The sequence below is a fragment of the Ptychodera flava genome, chromosome 17 (genome assembly GCF_041260155.1).
Source record: "Ptychodera flava strain L36383 chromosome 17, AS_Pfla_20210202, whole genome shotgun sequence".
Lineage (NCBI taxonomy): Eukaryota > Metazoa > Hemichordata > Enteropneusta > Ptychoderidae > Ptychodera > Ptychodera flava.
This window is the reverse complement of record NC_091944.1, coordinates 1,960,129-1,964,887: the sequence shown is the minus strand read 5'-3', so window position 1 is coordinate 1,964,887 and position 4,759 is coordinate 1,960,129. Positions and strand designations below refer to the sequence as shown.

The 4,759-nt window shown below is 38.1% G+C and overlaps 1 long non-coding RNA gene across 1 annotated transcript; it reads left to right on the top strand.

The window, feature by feature from the left end:
* Nucleotides 1–401: 401 nt before the first annotated feature.
* On the top strand, nucleotides 402–3,767 carry LOC139116431 (uncharacterized). The gene is made up of 6 exons (XR_011548288.1): nucleotides 402–579; nucleotides 1,286–1,400; nucleotides 1,696–1,756; nucleotides 2,103–2,287; nucleotides 3,090–3,309; nucleotides 3,698–3,767. It is a non-coding gene; the product is annotated as an uncharacterized lncRNA (long non-coding RNA).
* The last annotated feature ends 992 nt before the right edge of the window (nucleotides 3,768–4,759 follow it).

The following is a 4,759-nucleotide window of genomic DNA, read 5'->3' as shown; positions in this document are numbered from 1 at the left end:
ATCTGGGTGCTTTATCAAGCACCCTCAAATTTTCCATGCTACTGTCAGTGTCATTTCCTTGTATTTGCTTGTCTGGGATTAAGAAAAGAATTTTGAGATTTCTCTTACAGCCAGTGTACATAAAACATTTCCTAGTACATTCATAGACAGTCGAGAAACCTTTCTTACCTGTCTATGGTACATGTCAGAGCTTCAGCAGCACTTACCACAAAGCTCCCCCTAGGGGCATGGTTTGTCAACTAAACTGAAACATTGCATAACGTTTGCAATATACAGTAATTATAAGTAGGACTTGAATGGTCAGTGAATAATTTCAGAGACATTACAAACATGTATCTTTGGTAGTTTTATTTGATGGAGAAAGATTTTGTAAAGTCACCGTTGCTCTTTGATAGGGGTCTAATGGTGGTGGTGGTAGTGGAGGTGGGCTTTGGATACGTACTGAATCTTTCATTGGTACCGGAACTATTGCCAGCAATGGAGGAAATGGGAATGGATATGGAGGTGGTGGATCTGGTGGAAGAATCAACATTTATTATGAAACAGGAGATTACCATAGCGGAAAAGTTACTTCCAAAGGTAGGTACCACAAGCTGACCACACACATACCATTCTCATATTGCCTGTGTGGTAACCGTACCATCGTCTGATAGAGTCTCTCATACTGGTGATCTCTGAGTCTGAAGTCGCCAGACTATGATGGCAAGTTGGATACAGTAGTCACTGTGTCATGATGCCTCTTCATACACTCCTCTGACATACACTGAGTAGCTTGAACAATGCAGCCACTCTTTTTCAAAGATAATGTCATCAAAATATTCTGTTCACACCATGACAGTTAGATTGTGAAATCAGTTGCCTTAGACTAAAATACAGCAGGACTGCTTCTTAATGTTCAGAGAAGTCTATCATTAACATATCCAAAAAAAAATATTTGTACAAAAATTTTGATGAGACTGTTGTAAGTAACTCTTGCATGTCATCGTTGATTTTCTGATCAAAACCTTAATTCACATATTGTCAAAGGATTTTAACACGAACTGCAGGAATAAGGAAAGGTGCACAAAAAACAAAATCCGTCAGAATTTAAGGCTTCAGTGCAAAATATTGCACCTGCATTGGTGTATTGAGAAACAAAGTGACAAACAAAGCTATGTACAACTGCATTGTTTTCAGTGCAAAATATTGCACCTGCATTGGTGTATTGAGAAACAAAGTGACCAACAAAGCTATGTACAACTGCATAGTTTTGAGATTCAAAGTTATTGATGTTTTACATTTGCAGGTGGCAGTGTTTCTAATTCCAATGCAGAGCCAGGCGGTCCAGGTGTTGCTATCTGAGCGGGACAAATCCCATCCATCGAAATCTAAGGATTGACAACAAATGTCAACAAGCACATGTAAGTCCACATTTTTATTCGGGAGAGAAAAAGGAAAGATTGGGGGGGGGCTGAAATGATAAGGGAAGAAGGGGAGGGGAAGGAAGCAGACAAACAAAACAAAACAAAGACAGAAAAGTAAAAGTTCTTTCTTCTTGTCGTTTATTTATTCTACTAAACAAAATGGATTATGTTTCATCTTTTTTGCTCATTTTGACAAAAATTTGCAAGATATCTGGTGAAATGTTCAGTTCAGTTTGTGGCATTCTGAAAAGTCAGAGAATGGAATCAACACAATTTTCTGTTTTGTTTGAAGGTGACAAGACCTACTGGAGACAGAGCCACAGATGAACACTACAATGAATATTTGTCAACAGGTATGGCTGTCTTTCTCCAAAACATATGAGCTGATATGCTATTGGTGATGTATTTGTATTTCAAACTTATTTGGCAGATAAATACAGCAAAAATAGTGCTGGCCTCTAATGATCCCAGTTTTATAAACGTTTACCTACGAAAATACCCTTCATATACTTTTATTGGTGAAGACAATAGTATGTGTTGCTCACATGTCCAATGACATATGATTTTATTCCTTGAGAAAATTTTCAAGAGAAAATTTTCAAAGACAACTTCTCTAAACCTAGGGAGAGAATCATCACCATGTATTGGTTTACATCATATCAAATTTTCAAATACTTTTTTACATTTTGACTCATGTAGGAGCCATTGCATATCTGTTACCCCCAACTGATGACTACACCTATGAGTTTACTCATGTTGAAGTGTATGGTGCAGCTGAATTGGCTATCTTTGGAAATCGCACTGTGGTGAAATCAGATCACATCTATGGAGATGACACTGGTTATGTCAGCATTGGCCCATATCAGTACCTAGAACTCACAGCGGTAAGGTTTATTGTATGGTTTATTGTATCCTTCACTATCAAATAGTACTGGTATTTTTTATCACAAGAATGACAAGTCCCAGTACCTCTGTCTTATGAGTTTTTGTTTCATAGAGAATAATACATCTATTTTGTGTCACCCTTGTCACTTGTTAATGAACCAATGGTAAAGCCTGATTTGTATTCCCTCATGGTGAAATTTCAACTCAGTAGCTGCACTGTGATTGGCTCAATAGCATGTTTTTAGATGGTTTCATTAGCATACAAGTTCAATTACACCAAAGAAGGCTATTAGGCACAAAAGTGTAAATTATTATTCTGTGGTGTTTACCAAGCCATACAAGTTCTTACAATTGCACACATCTATCGTATTACATAGGAAGAACAGTTCATGTTCCTCTGACATGCTGAAATGAGTCTTATAATATATACCTAACATGTTAATTTACAGATCTTTATATCAGTGTGGCCCTCAAAATTAAAAGATTGAACTTGTGCTGAAACTTTCTTTGACCAAACTTTCACTTACCACATCCAGAATAAAAATCATGTACAAGAGAAACAAAGGACTTGAGATGTACCAATAGTTAAAATTCAAAATGGTTGCTATCCCTGTCTTATAGAGAAAAACTAAAGTTTTTATTTCACAAAAACTAAGACTGTGAAAACTTAACGTAACTCAAAGAACTTCAAAAGGAGCCCTACAAGCAGTAAACAAGAAAAGTAGAAGTGTAAAAATTTGAGAGTCCAAATATCTGTTCCAGGGACGTATTCTACTTTGAATGTGTGTGATATTTTGCCAGGTCTCACCTTACAAAAGAGAAAATGTCACGTATGCTCCATACATCTATGAGAATGCAACCTTTAAGTTGCCCACAGCAACGAGTGAATTCCGCCAATCCTTTGACTGGAATGAAGTATCCGGAGCCTTCAACCCATGTCCTGCCTCAATGCTGGTCAGTTCACAAGACAAAATCTGGGGAACCCTGGATGGGTCCAATGCACATCTTCTGGTTGGCACAGGTGAGTGTTGTCATGGAGATAGAGGGAGAAAAGATAGTCATGATTGTAGTCTAGCAATGCTCAATCATTTCTACCATTTTGCAAATGGCTTGGTCCTTCTAGTTTGTTTTTTCAGATCATTACAAGTCATTAAATTAATATGACATGTTTTTCTGTAAGGTTTGGTTGTTGGTTGTCACTAAAGCTCTCTGGCTTCTATTTGATGATGACTATAATGGAGTGGGAATAAAATAATATTCAAATAACACCAAAATATTGAAGATGTTGACTGTGAAACTTGAATAAAGCTGATCTTTAACCATCTACAACTACATTGTGAGCAAGTATGAAACAACAGAAACTTCAACCTTCAACCTTCAAGACTTCCCATCTTTATCTTGACTTCCAGGTGGAACAATCACAATGCAGCTACCTGCAAAGCATGATCTACAATTTTTTGGCATTTCAATTCAAGATGGTGGCCTGCTTGACTTGAAAAGTGTTGAGGGTGTGAAAGAAGACCGATGGCATGTCCAGGTGATATCTTTTGAGATTTATGTTTGAACGTTTATGCCTATTATGTGTGTTCATGAAGGAATTATTTCATTCCAGGGACAACAGTTGTCATTATTAGTCCCAACGGACCGTGTGTCCATGGGGACGTATAGCTTTGGTCATGTCCGTGCGTCCATGCGTCCGTGCTTGCGTCCATCTCTTTACACAGATATCTCAGAGATGCCAGGAGTGATTTCATTCAAATTTGGTACAAGGATTACTTCATATGTCATACATCAGGTGCAGCCAACGGAGCTATTCATCGAAAAAGCTATTCCAGGAGCAATTTTTGAGGGCAGGGGAAATTTTAATTTTGCTAGGGCAGGGGACATGTTTTTAGGTGGTAGGGGAGTAAATTTTAGGGGTTTTTGTAGGGCAGGGCGGATATTGGTTGATTTTCCTGGGACAGGGCTTGGCGAAAAACTTTTTGAGGGGAATTGTTCCAGGGCAGGGGAAATTGGCAATTTTTTTTCGCTACAGGGCGAGAGAGCTTAAAATTCACAGTGGGGAGGGGAAACAGGCAAAATAAGTGGGGAGTGGGTAAAAAATGAAGTTTGAGTGTGGGAGGGTAAGTCGAAAAATTTTCTGTGGGAGGGAAAATTATGAACAGCTAATTCATTACCCTCTAGACTTAAAATTAGTCAGTTCACATTACTTGTCATGTACAATATATCTTATCATAGTAAGGACCTTTTAAAAAGTGCATTGTTCGTTTGGCTGCACCTGATACATATGCATGTTGATTTATTTTGTGATACAGTGCAATATGGCCGCCAGGCTGCCATTTTGTTGCGATTTTTTCATGTACGGAGCCATAACTCAGGCACATCTCAACCGATTTTATTCAAAGTTGGTACAAGGACATTGACCTATATCATACAAGTGCACGTCGATTTGTTTCACGATATAATCCAAT